The sequence below is a fragment of the Triturus cristatus genome, chromosome 9, assembly GCF_964204655.1.
Source record: "Triturus cristatus chromosome 9, aTriCri1.1, whole genome shotgun sequence".
NCBI classification, from domain to species: Eukaryota; Metazoa; Chordata; class Amphibia; order Caudata; family Salamandridae; genus Triturus; species Triturus cristatus.
Window position 1 is genome coordinate 157,204,907 of NC_140592.1, and position 14,160 is coordinate 157,219,066.

General features: G+C 43.3%; 2 protein-coding genes across 4 annotated transcripts in view; one reads left to right on the plus strand and one right to left on the minus strand.

The window, feature by feature from the left end:
* CACNA2D3 (calcium voltage-gated channel auxiliary subunit alpha2delta 3) overlaps positions 1–14,160 on the plus strand; it is a 2,334,275-nt gene that overhangs the window by 1,894,662 nt on the left and 425,453 nt on the right. The gene's annotated exons all lie outside the window — the stretch shown is intronic.
* LRTM1 (leucine rich repeat transmembrane protein 1) overlaps positions 1–14,160 on the minus strand; it is a 74,538-nt gene that overhangs the window by 58,456 nt on the left and 1,922 nt on the right. The gene's annotated exons all lie outside the window — the stretch shown is intronic.

Here is a 14,160-nt window from a genome sequence, read left to right on the forward strand (position 1 = left end):
AAGTGTGGTCAAAATACAAGGGATGAGTGATTATGATTGAACAAAGAAGAATAGGAAAACATCTTCCTTAGGTCGAATCTACAAAATCTACATAAACCTGGAAACGGATTTGATAAAAATGGAAACAAAATCATTTGCAGATGAGCTTCATGAACTTGCTAAGGATACATGGTGTTACTAAATTCATTCTGGAAGAAAGAAACTCTTCAAACTGACACTCCATTCCTGAACTCCAAATGTGGGGCCACAAATGAAAGTCTACGACTCGTAAAACATCTAGAGCAGCTTTTGGGAGTATTAAACATCCAGTCAGAGTGGTGATGAATGTAGATTTTGCTTGGAAGTGGAGAGGACAGTGTTAGAAAGACATCAGGAAGGGATGAATTGGGACAGGCAGTACAGAGACTAAGGGGCAGATCTATATTGGAGATGCGCCACTTTTACGCCGCCGTTACGTCACTTTTGTGACGCAGCGGCGGTGTAAACACTGCGCCACGTTGCGCCATATTTACATCGTGACGCATCTATGGAGATGCGTCACGATGTAAAGCCCTGCGCCACGTAAAACCTGCGTCAGGTTTCACGTGGGCGTGTCGACAGAGGGGGGGGCGTTCCGTCGCAGGAACGCCCCTGAAAAGTGACTCAGTCAAATCTATAAGATTTGACTGAGTCACTTTCCCAACGTTGATGCGCCAAAACCCTGCGCTTGCTTGAAGCAGGCGTAAGGCTTGACGCACCATGTTAGGGATAGGGTAGGTTGGAACAGTGCTGGAGTTGCGTCGCGCTTGCGACGCAACTGAAGCACTGCGCCAACCTTACGCCATCGGATGCGTCACGCATCTGTTTATTCCTGCGCCATGATGCGCCGCATTGTAAATGCGGCGCATCATGTGTGGCGCAAGGGTAAACTTGCGTGACTCATCTTTCCTGGCGCATCCTTGCTGATTTGCAGGGATGCGCCAGGAAACATAAATCTGCCCCGAAATGATCTAGCATCAGAAAGTGAAAAAAGGAAAAAAAGAGTAACTGGTTGAAGATTTCCAATAAGAGATTAAAATAAAACATTAAGGGAAATAAATATTGGAGTAAATACAACTGAACTGGAAACAAAAAAATTTAAAAACCTGAGTTCCATTGGTTCCAGTTCTTGTCTGTTTCTTTGAATGTTATTTAGATTTTGGCTTAGCGCGCAAAGGAGGTTTTTCATTTTCCCAAAATCTCAGTGAAATTCTGTGGTTCCATCATGTTCCTCTTTTTCTGCAGACATTCTCTAGTGTCTTGATCAGTATTTTAGTGCTAGATGTTTTGATGGTGTAGGTAGTGTAATGGTGTTCTGTGAGTTACTTGACAGAGTTTTTTAAGGCTTTCTTGTGATCACTCCTAAATGTAGAACCTGTGTTTGGTCCATAATTCTACATAATTGGCATTAACAACTGCACAATGGACTAACAGATCTGGGTTCATTACAGGATTTAAGGCAGAAAGGATAGGACTGACCACAAAGGGGCAGAGCTAGGAGAGGTTGAAAAGTAGGGAAGCCTCAGAATGGAATGCCACCCTTCTCTACACTTCAGCATCACCAACGAAAACCCCATTGTAGCACTACCTAACCCAGATATCAGCTCCTTCGCCCCCACTTCACCCACTGGGAGCAGCCCAGTAACTTCAATAAAACGTGTCTTCTTCTTGAGGACTTTCAGGATGCCCTAAGTATTTTTCCAGACTTTCTTATCCGATCTGACTACCTATGGCAAACCTCAGATCAACCCTAGCAAGGCGAATAACATATAATTGAAGAAGTAAAGGTCCCCCTAAAAAAAACCCAAAGATTTAGGCATGAAAGGCAAATAATGTCAGAGCTATGCAGAGAAGGAAACATGAGTGATACAATAGAATTTGCTCATTAAGCAATGACATTGTGCCACTCAGGCACTCCTTCGGCAGGCGAGGGATGGCTGTAGTGGGTGCATTGTGGGGAAATGTACTAAGCTCGACTCCATCTTACGTGGGCCTCGACCCATCTTAGATCATGGAGACTGCCATCTTTCCTAGCTAAAACAATTAAAGCCACCATATTCCCTAATTTATGCAGCATCATTGTCATGTATGTCTTTTAACGCAGATGTCGCCAGACCTTATCTTTCTAGGACCTGTAATATCAAGTTCTTTGATTAATGACATATATACATCTAAGGCAACATTCATCTGTGCCAAATGTCTCCTCCTCACCGTTGTCAAGGTTAATAAGAACACATGCAGACATACAATCAGAGTAATGTAGTCTGAATTTACATCCTTTTGCTTTCTATCGTCAAATGGGATGCATAACTTGATACGAATAATCTGTGTCAAACATTTTCCAATTTGTGGCAGAAATTCCAATGTCTGATAGGATTGAATATATATAAGATATAAATATTTAGGATTTAATATATAGAAGGACTGCTGCTTGATCACTTGTCAGGAGAGGTTCTTTGCCCAGATTATCACCTGTGTTTCTCACCAATAAAGCCAAGTCCTGGAAGAAGACCCACTGACTGTTACTGCAGTGGGTGTTTGCTGTTCATAGGGGACACTGTCTTCATGCCTCTGCTGATAAAGACAGCCTTTGCCTGCGACAAGTTATGCAGTGCGTTTCTTCTCCTCAAGAAAGTCTACATTGCAAGTTACTATTCATAGTATAGCTCATAAAAGTAGGCATTAGGGTGTTAGGTTCTAGATAACATTTTTTAGCAATGATGGAAATTATTATTTTGTTCTCGTTATTTATAACGTGCCTCATTGCTGATTTTATGATATTCTGTGTAGTTGATTTAGATGTACTGAGAAACAGATTATTCCTATAGTAATAAAAACTTTTAACATAAAAGTCTTAATTCTTCTTTGTGCATGTGTGTGATACGGTGAATAATGAAGTAAGGTTTGTTGCTGTTTCCACGGTGCCCCTGATCCCTTTATGGAATTGTTAGTAACCCAAAAGCAATACTTCTATGTGTTTGGCGGGTCTACAATAACTTGTGTTTCACATTCATCACTAGTGCATTGAACCAAGTTAATCCGTGACACCTGTAGGTGGTAAAGCACATCTTGTAGAGTTATGCCAAAGCCCTAATTTCCACAGCAATTGGACCACTGTCTGATGGTAATCTGATTCCCACTGCACTCTAGTTCTGTAGAGTCAGTTGGCGGCTCGGTGACGGTTCATATTCACTGTTCCCCCTGCCACCTTTAGTGATGGGCTTTTTGGCCTGCTTTCCGCTGATCAGAGCCATTGCACACACTTCATAGACAATGCCCCTCATATGGCATACAGGCGCGTGGCTGCCAGGAGTTGGAAGCCAAATGCCCAGGAGGGGTAAAAGATACCTCTTGGCCTTCTAAACCCACACCTTCCCAGAAGGTGCTGATTTGTTTTATGCCTCAAATTACTATGAGGTTGACATTCCTTTTCATCAGTGAAATGTATCATATGGCACAATTATATGAATATTAGGCATTATTTGAGCTCTGGGCACTAGTCACCCCCCACCTACACGTTATAATCATAACTTCAAAACCTATTGTTTGTCATGGCTGATAGCCACTAAGTATTATTTAGCTGCTAACTGATGTTTACTATTTAACTGTAGCATGATGACATACAAAAATTACAATGGCTTTAAAGTGTGTTCACTCCATTCAATTGTAGACACTTATGCCAGATTTAGAGTTTGGCCGACTGTTACTCCATCACACATCTGCCAGATATCCAGTCCACCACAGTACAAGAGCATTATATTCTAATGAACTTGTAATAAGGCAGAAGGGATATCCATTACTTTTGTGATGGAGTACCCATCTGCCAAACTCTACATCAGGTACTTATTATTTAAGCATATTTTTATGTTTGGAATTAACAGTTTATCTGTTTGGGAGTATGGCACAATACTGAGTGACCAAATATTGTATCCAGCATGTTGACTACCACAATATTGTGGATGTCAGTATACATAGGTAGTTACAGTTTTAATGTTCTTAACTTCATATCTACATACTTTGATGTGTGATGTAACTGTGCTGCTCCTGGGCAGATCACTTGATGCTCAGCCTGAAAAATTGTAGCAAAGTGAAAAGAATGCAAATATGTAAATATGCCACTTGATTTACTGGATCTCGATTAGTCTCTCAACTCCCCACGGACTTTAATATATAGGTATAACATCCTCCACTCCACAGCTCCCCAGATAGTCCTATGCTTATTAAATATCAACACAACCTATAGAGAAGGACAACATATGTTTTACCTTGGTCATGCCACTCCGACCGCCGCCGATTCGGTCAGAGCGGCATGACCGAGTTAATCCTGCGGTGCCTCGCTCTTTTACGAATGTGTGACTACAAGACGGCACCACCCGCACAAACCGCATGACTCTTGAAAAAACATACTAGAGAAAAATCCTTTGGAGAAAAAGAACCAAGACAGGTGAGGGCATTAGGCCTCATGAGTGTGCATGGTGTGCATGCACAAGACAAAGCAGGGATTCACAAAACACAACCCTGACGAAGGCCCCAGTCCCGATTGGGCTCCTAGGGAGGGCCGAGACATGTTGGCACAAAACAAGGGTATAATTGGATAATTGCATTCAATATAACCCCAAAAACTCACGTTTTTATCTATACCCCGGGTACCCTCCTAATAAAGAAAAACATTTTGGGTATACCTCTGAGGTATTTTTTAAATATCACTCTCCTGGATCCCTGCTTAACCACTTTTGCTGCTTTAAGAACTCCCATTCCATGGATAGTACCATCTTACTCGTGTGTGGATAGGTACAGATGATGAAGCATGAAACAAGTGAGTGAGGCATCTACTCCAATATCTTTGGATAGCCCAAACTTGTAGGACAGAGCAGATGCAAGATCTAACATCCTGACATAACAGGAAATGTATTTCTGGAACTATCAGGAAGGTTAAATAATAATCTATGTATCTTTCTGACAAAATGAAGTTAAGCAATTCCACGTTATTGCAGAACAAAGGAGAACTGCTGTGTGGGAAAAAGGGAAAGAGAATGAGAGAAAGGTCAAGAAGACCAAAAGCATTAAAAGCACTAAAACATAGCTATGCATAACTTAACGTGGGTCTTGATTTAGACTATGGGGGGCATCCCACTATTAGTCAGGGTGATCGAGTTAATTACTTCTGCCACCCCGTCTAGACTACCACCCAAGATATTTACCGATATTCGCTGGCCCTGCATAGATCTCTCTTAAATAAGCAACTGCAGTTACATGGAAACTTTGCTGAGTGGCCAACATGTTTCAATAAAGTTTTTTGTTTTTCTAAAACAAACTCCCAAACATGCTTCTCGTTTTGCAAAATAAATACTAATGACCATGATAACCTGGGAGAATTCCCAGAAGGTGTGGTAGGATTTATTTTTTCTCCTTCGGACCGCCTGAGTTTCCCTGGCTGTACCGAACTGAAAACAAAATACATCAGACCTTCTTCTCTTACTACGGTGAATGGTCTAATGCACCTACATGTATGGACCCCAACTTCACCGGATCATAGGTGTAGGGTTCTGATTGCAGAGCAAGCAGGGACACCTCTGTCAAAAAGGTCCATCCGACCTTAATACAGTAGGTGGACCATCAGTTTCATGGGCAGGGCACACTGCCACGTTTGTGACAAAGAACCCTGTCTATCAAACTCAAAATCAGCCCCTTAACCCCTTCAGCGCTGCGCGGATTCCCCCGCGGTGCTGAAGGGTTCTAGCGCGGGCGTGGTCATGACGGAACGGTTCCGTCATGAGCACAGCTCAACCGATGCTCATGACGGAACCGTTCCGTCATGAGCATCGAAGGGGTTAATTTTTGTGTTGTTGTTGTTTTATTGTATTTCAGTTTGGCTTTACATTATTCCTGGAAGGTGAGCCATTTATTCTTAACTGTTATCCTTTGTAAATCTCCTTACAGTTGGTTTATTAAGCATGTAAGAAAAATGATGGTTCTGGCTAATACAAAGACCAGATCCCTGAAATAGTAATGACACAAAATGCAGTGTTCGATACCTACTTCTGAGTGATTAAATTGAATCATCTTACAGTTTGAAAGTAACAAAATGTGCCTTACTAGTGCTATCCATATTTTGTGGATGATGAAGAATTAACAATGAAGGATATCCACTGATTATTTTCCTCACTCAATGAAGAAAATATTCTTATTTTTGCTCCAAGAGGTTTTTGACAGGTTATGTCTCACATGTGGCTCAAGTGGGCAGGACATAGGGACTAGAAAGATGCTATCAGGAAGCAGACACAAATTAAGGGGTCAGATTTACAGACAGCAAGGCAAGTTGCTTTGCTCCATTACATGAATTGAAGAGAGATAAAAAGCACCATATCTACTATGTTATGGCGCTCATCAGCTCTCTCCCTGCACTAGCATACTTGAGACAGCCTAGCGCCAATGCAAGCACACTTGAACCATGGTGCAAAGGTACCTGTGTTCCGGGTAGGATTTTTTTGTGCAGGAAGGAATACCATTACTTTGTATTTGCTAACCCACGCAAAGTGTTTTGACTGGCTTAGTAATCACCCAAAATTATTTTGTGCCAGTACTGCGCCACAAAAGTGATGTAACCCCGATGAAAAACCATAGTAAATCTGCCCTGCTAAGCTTGACAGTACGAAATACCTGCTTGACACCCCACACTTGTTTAGCACCTCCATCTCTGTTTGACTCAAACACAAGGCAGTACAAAAGAAGTGTTTTCTGGCTAGGAATTGGTCACAATCACAAAGTCTTTAGAAATCACCTTTTTCACTTTCAGCAGAGTTTCAATTGCCAAAACAAAATGAGTGTCCCTCCTTCTAATGACCAGTACAGGACACCCTTTCCCATGTGCCTCATTCTGTCTCATGAAAAAATGGGTGAAAATAGAGAGATCCAATAACAAAGAGGGAGTAACCCCAGGACCCAGTGTCCTAGTGATTCGTGGAGATGGAGAAAGACACAATAAAGAAAGGATTCTTTCTTTATTTAAGAAACCCCTCACTCACCAACCTAGTTGGTGACATGCTTCATCATCGGGGTCCACCCAAGTGGCCGAGTGCCACTCGAGTGTGCTTCGATGCCTGTAACTACAGCGGAGCTGTTTTTTTGACAGTGTGAAAGTGTTGTAAGTGAGTGAGTTAAAAATATCTTTGTTGTACTTCTAAAATTTTAATGTGGAGTCACAAGATATAGTTAACCCCTTCCCCGCTCATGACGGAACCGTTCCGTCATGAGCCACGGTTGCCGTGTGCTCATGACGGAACGGTTCCGTCATGACACTCCCGTTGGCGGCCGCTCCGCCTACGCGGCGCTGTTTCCCCGCCTGTGCGAGGGGACAACGCAAATGGGCGGAGTCATGACGGAACCGTTCCGTCATGAGCACAGCTCAACTGTGGCTCATGACGGAACGGCTCCGTCATGAGCACAGGCCCACCGCGCTGCCCCCCTGCCCCCCCCAGCGCTGCAGCGGAATGTCCGCAGCAGCGAAGGGGTTAAAACCAAGTGCCTTGCCTGGGTGACTCATAGATGGGCTGAATAGACAATGGCTGCATTTAGAGTGGTGGGAGGGGTTTAGCTTGCACCTGAATAGGCTGTGTCTCCTTTTCACAATGCTGTCCCCGCCCACTGTGGTCATGCTGCACTAGTGAGTACAGAACTGGTTTGGACTGGGCACAGAGATCCTTACAGCAAAGAGAATAATGATAAAAATGGGGTATAAGTATGAGACCTTAAACCCCAGGACTTTAGATTACTTCATGAAACTAGAGGACCCTGCCAAGAAGAAGAGAGGAAGGACTGTGTGAGGTGTGCTGCCTTTTCTGAGTGAGGGGTGCTTTGGCATGGAGTTGTTGCTTCTGTCTATGGTGGAATTAAAGGACTGAATCTTTTGCCCTGCTGTGGTATCCTGCTTGTGAAGGGAATCTACAAGGGCTTGTGTGTGCTTGCCTCCTTTAGGAAGTCACAGGAAAAAGAAAGACTTCAAACCAATTTACCTGCCTGAGAGGAGAACTGGAGAAACTGTGTGAGGAGCGCTGCCCCTGATGTCTGTGAGGGTTGGACAGGCCTGCAGATGTAGTTCCTGTATAGAGCAGAAGAAAGGACTGGACTGTCCTAAATTGGGCAAACAGCGTGTGGTGAGCTCTTTGTCCTGCCCCTTCCAGTCACAAGTGAAAGCGCATGAGGAGCACTTTAGTTTGCCCTGCAGCGCAGGAAGCACTGCACCTTCCTCTCTGGGTTTTCCTTTGTTTCTCTTTGAGCAATGGGAGGGAAGAGCTGAGGTGAAGGGATCGTTCTCCTTCTCCCTGACGGTCCTGCATGTTTTTTTTACTTGCAGCAATGGCTCTGCTACGTGGCCCTGGACTGCAAAGTATTTATGGCTCCCAGGCAGGGGTTCCGCTGCATTGCTGGGGCAATGCCGATGCCAGAGGGATGGTGAGCAAACAAACAATGGATTTAGGCCCAGATCTCTGTACTGGGGTGAATGTATGACATTGTTCTGCATTCTGTCCATCAAAAGTTATTTTTGCATTTGTCACCCCGAGTGGGACGGGTATGCTCGGACGTGAGTCCCGTGCTCTCCATTCCACTGGAATCAAGCTATCCTGGCTGAAGAGGGGTGAAACCCCGAAGCTGGTCCTGGGATGCTTGTTTCCAGTCCAGGGAGGACCTAGCCTGGCAGTTCGGGCTGGACTGTTCCCATTGGCCACCGGTTCAAGACTGATTTGCATATGGCTGGGTCCAAACTGGAATGGCATGGTGAGCAAAAAACGATGGATTTAGGCCCAGATCTCTGTACTGGGGTGAATGTATGACATTGTTCTGCATTCTGTCAATCAATAGTTATTTTTGCAGATGCCAGGGGCAGGCGGGCCCAACCGCCGAAGGAAGCTGGAGCCAGCCACACCCAGAAGGTACCGGAGCCTCCAATTGAGCTCTAGTCGACCACCTCTCAATTGGGAAGGGTAAGAGAAGGCCACCGTCGGCAGTGGGTCTCCTTGAGGAGACAGAGGCGGGACCCAGAGCAGTCCCGGTGTGGTTTGAAGTGTGGTCCTAGTGAGTGTGGGCCTACAAGGGGCACAGCTGGCCCCTTCGACCTGTGTGACATGGCTGGACCCTCCACCACATCTGGGTTGGCAGCTGAGCGCTTGTCAGCAGGTTGCGGTCCCGTCGCAGACCTTTGGGGGCATTTTAATTCTTTTTGACCTTACCGGGTAAGACCTCTATGGAGGCCCCCAATCCCCCAGGGAAAGTTACTGGATCCCCTGGGTCTTATGGCCGCAATTGCCTCCTTGGCCCAAGGGGCCTGATGAAAATGCTAAGGAGGGTTTTGTAAGCACGCACCAAAACCCCGTACAACTTGCTGTAGGAGTGCAGGGAAGCTGCACCACGTACGTCCATGGTGACATTTGGACTCATGTACAGTGATATTTGGACTCATGTACAGTGATATTTGGGGAGTCCTGTACCGCAGTATTTTGGGGAACTCAGTGCAGTAAAAGTTAGTGATTCATGCATGATCTAACTACTTCAGTTCGATGCCCTAATATCCTGAGTATGTGGTTTCACACCTGGCAATGAGGGGATAACAAGCATCTCCTTTGCAGGAACTGCATAAATTGGCACATTGATGATGGTAAGGTGGTATTCATGCACAGTGATAATGTTGCCATGACGTGTGCTACCTACAGTGGTTTACTTTATTGCACTAACTGTTATGATTATGACAATTGCCTTATTGCAAAGTGATTTATGACGGGTGCAACTTAGGTGTATTTACTTCAGTGCGCTACATGTGATGTAATAACCATTGTGTAGTGGCAAAGTGATTTGTGTGATGGTGGTCTATGTGTTTTAGATATAAAACAAAGGATATTTGTATATAACCTTGTGTGGAGTCTCTTTTGTGGGGTGCCTAGTGTGTCACACGTGTGTGTTGTGCAAACGCATTACACATTGCCTGTGGGATAAGCCTGACTGCTCTGCCAAGATACCAAGGGGGTGAGCAGGGATTATCTTGTGTGTGTAACTCCCTTACCCTGACTTGAGTGGTGGGTTCTGACTGGCTTAGGTGCATACCCTAGCCAAAGAGAAACCCCATTTCTAACAATTTTGATTTTATGTTGTTACATTTTTCACCAATATATGTAGCAATCAAGGTAAAATGGATGTATACTGTAGCATTGCACTTGAACATCATACACGCTACTTATGTAACATTAATATTCTTCTTCGATCTACACAGGTCAGCTCCATCAAATAACTTCACTCATGAAAACAATGTAATCCATTGCTCAAGTAACATGGTACCTTTCATGTGCCTGACACTGAGCATAAACCACCAACATCACAAAAATGCATTCAATGAATTCAAGACATTTCTGCACACCATCTACATTTCTTCCTATTTATAGGTCATAATGCTACCTCCTATAGAGCTGTCTCCATCCGTATACACCATTCCATTATTTGTTGCCTAGTTGAGTACTCTGGGGCAGCATGTTACCACACGTTTGTGTAATTCTTCTCCTATCTAGCATTAGTCCCAAGGCCCACAACATTCTCTTGTATCTAAACAGATCTATTTCTTCCCACACTTCACAAATAACTAAACGTGGAGTAACATTCAACTGTATATTTGAAAGTGAATGATAATTGTGCTTTAGTTTCCAATCAAAATTTTGTATAAACTGATCACTCTCAAATCGCATGGTAGAGGGAGCCCACATACTCCTGACATTTAGTACATGTGGGATCCATTGTCAGACGTATATTATACATTTTGATTACATGGTAATACATCCTGTGCAAGAATTAAACAGGATCAATCTCAAGTTAGATTACATAATTGGACCTTGAAATGCCAAGGTCTTGTCCCTAACTGCGTTTTCAACTAGGCCCAGGTACATAGACAATCGTTCTTTCAGGTAACTTATTACCGATTTATGTTACTAATCACAGCTTTGCAGATTATTAATGGACCTGTTTCTCTTAGTTCTTTCCCGTTAGGTCTTTCCTGAATATCATGACTTTCAATGGATCGAGACCCTTAATCTCACCCCAAAATATGCTCAACATTTGCCATCATGTATTGTGCATAAGTGTCAAAGCTGTACTGTGTCTTGAAGGCTAAAAACAACCCACAATTCTTCAAAGGTCTTCAGCCTATTGTCAATGTTAAGTTACCAAATTTAGAGATCATTGTGAGGCAACATAAACAAAATTTTGTTTAAAAACGTGAAGTTCACTATATGATCAATAGCTTTAGTTGATTTAAGTATGGCATCTGAGATAATTGTTTTCCATTAATTGTTACCTTGTTTCTCTAAGACATTGTTGTGCCACAGTGGTGTCATGACAATTCTGCAATAGGGATATGTGAAGTTTTGCTGTGTATGGGTAGGAGGTCTAAATGGGAGACATTTCAGCTAACAGCGGTACCACCAAAGAGAGGTTTACCTCCTTTCCTCTGCTTTTGCATGTGTGACATCTTCTCTGGACCACTATGTCACCATGTTGGGCGTCCTGGAGCAGAAAATGGAAAGAGGAAGGGTGCAGTGCTGCCTTCTCAGCGATCGTGGTGTGGTGTGTACGAGAGTAGTGGTTTGTGTTTTATGGGTAATCAGTATGCCTGGGTGAAATTGTAACATTAGACGGAGTAATCAGATACATTTCAGTAACTCTGCATTACTCTTTAGCACAGAATTACCGACAATAACACGATGATGCTCACTCACATAATTAAAAGCAATTTGGAGGGAATATCCATTGCTGCTGCCTCTGCTGTGTGCTTTTTCCTTAGCGTTAAATGCATCTTCGCATCCATTTTGTGCTTAGAAATTATCTCTAAATGCCAAGTAAGTTAGGGGAAATCCACCCCAGGTGTACATTTAGTGAGCATCGACAGCTGCTCGCGCTGCTATTCATGTTCTGTTGCATTTAGCGCTATTTCTTAGCACAGACTTCATCTTCAGATCTATTTTGGACATGAGGGATCATTTTGCACTTAAAAACTAGTGCTTAATACCATGAGTAATAGTGGACAAAATCATACCCCAAGTGCACATTTAGCAAGAGTGAGCAGTTTCTCATGCTGCTATTGATGTTCTGATGCATTTAGTCCTGTTTCTTAGCTCAAAATGCACCCTTGCATCCATTTTGGACACAAAGGGACATTTTTGCACTAAGAAAATAAATCTAAATGCAAAATTAGTCTTCTTGCATAATTCCATGTAACCTAGCTAAATTGTGGGGTAATTCCATGTGATAATGCTGCACGGAGTTACTCCCACCCCTAGTTATCTGATCTGTAGGCCTGGGAGAAATGTATATTCAAAAAGTGACGATACAAGGACGCTTAATGACAGATTCACATTTCACCTAATTAAGTGTAGTTTTTGTGTAGTTTTGGTGACATTTTGTATAATTATATGACAAACAAATTATGTTAGTCTTGCACTCCTCTAATTATCTGGCTCCATGATGCAGGTGATGGAAAGTGGCAGAAAGAGTACAGCAGTACCTTGAGGAACACTATTTTTTAAGTGGATCAACTTTAACTTTAATTTGGTGGGTTTGGGGTTTTGGACAATTATGTCTGGTAGTTCTGGAGATATCAACTAAAGAAAGGATGGACTGCTGCCTATGGACACCAACCTCTACCCTTCAAACTATTAGACGGTATGCAATAATACCAGCTCTTCATAGTTTTAGAAAAAAAATACACAGAGTTGCAATCCATAAAGCTATGCAAATTTGCACACTCCTAAATTAAACACACCACTACCATATCTAAGTTATGCATGCTATTTTCAATCTCCCCATTGAGGTGGCAGGTCATTCACTAATCATGCAAACACAGTAGGCCTCTTCCACTTGGTATATATCATCAAAATATGCAGATTACTAATGGAGTACCCCATTGCCACACAATAGATTATAACATACACTTCAATCTGCCTTCGAAACAAAACATGACCTGAACACTGCATCTAAATTAATATGAAGGAAAATCTATATTTTGTGACTTTCAATGGAGTTTATATATTCCCTCAAGGACATATGGTCATGTGTGCATTTTGTACATGAGATTTTTAAGTGTGTTTTGCATAAAAACCCTAAATTGGCGAAACCTTGACAGTGTGAAGCTTATGCTGGGACTGAGGGCTAAATTTATCATTGAGTTACATCACCCACGCAGGGAGGTGCAAGGACAGCATAACTACTAAGTCAGATTTAACATGGCCCTGAGTGGCTTGTTAAATTTGGAGTCACGCATCGCAGCAAAAATCACTGCATTGGCTTACTCTGCACCAGGGAGGCATTTCACGGGTGAAGCATGAGGGTCCCACGCATCCACTTATGGATTTTGGCGCATTCCCATATTTACTATTACTGGTAGATCTAGGAATGTGTCAAAGTGCTACATCTCCTCAGGTTAGGCGTAATGTGAAGAAATATTTTTATTTCTGCTTGTTTTTCCTCTTTCTGTGTGTGCTGAATTCTGCAGCACAAATAGAAAGAGGAAATTTTCTCAGAGCATTGTTTTTGTGCAGGAAGGTGTCCCTTCCTGTACTAAAACAATTCTGCTTACTATACAGACACCCTTGAACCATGGTGCAAGGGTCTCAGTGTTGGAGTTAGGCAGCACAATGTGCACCAGCACTAGGAATGGACAGGAATGCGCAATATAATGTTCAATATGGCGCATTCCTGCCCTTTCACGCAGCACAGGAATGTGACTTGCTGTGTTGCATGAATTCTTGATTGGGGTGGGCAGTTAACTCCCCTCGTCTGGCAGAGTTCGCGAAGCTTTGCTCACTCCGCACAAGAAAACTCCACAAACTGAGCGTGGCGGAGTTTTTATCATGCGTAGCTTGCCAACGGTAAGTTTGAGAGTGAGAAAATCAACCACTGGACTGTCTCCCGGCGAGATATCTCAATGCAGGCTGTCACGGCAGGTCGCTAACACTCGCATTGAGAAAGCTGCTGTTCACTGTGGGAAAGTTGCTGCTCGAGTAGGAAATATACGTGTGTGGCAGGAAGAAGCAGCACCTTCTGGTGCGCCGCACGGTGCCGTTCGCGCTGATTTTACAGTTTGGGACACTAAATATCAGGGTGAGCAGC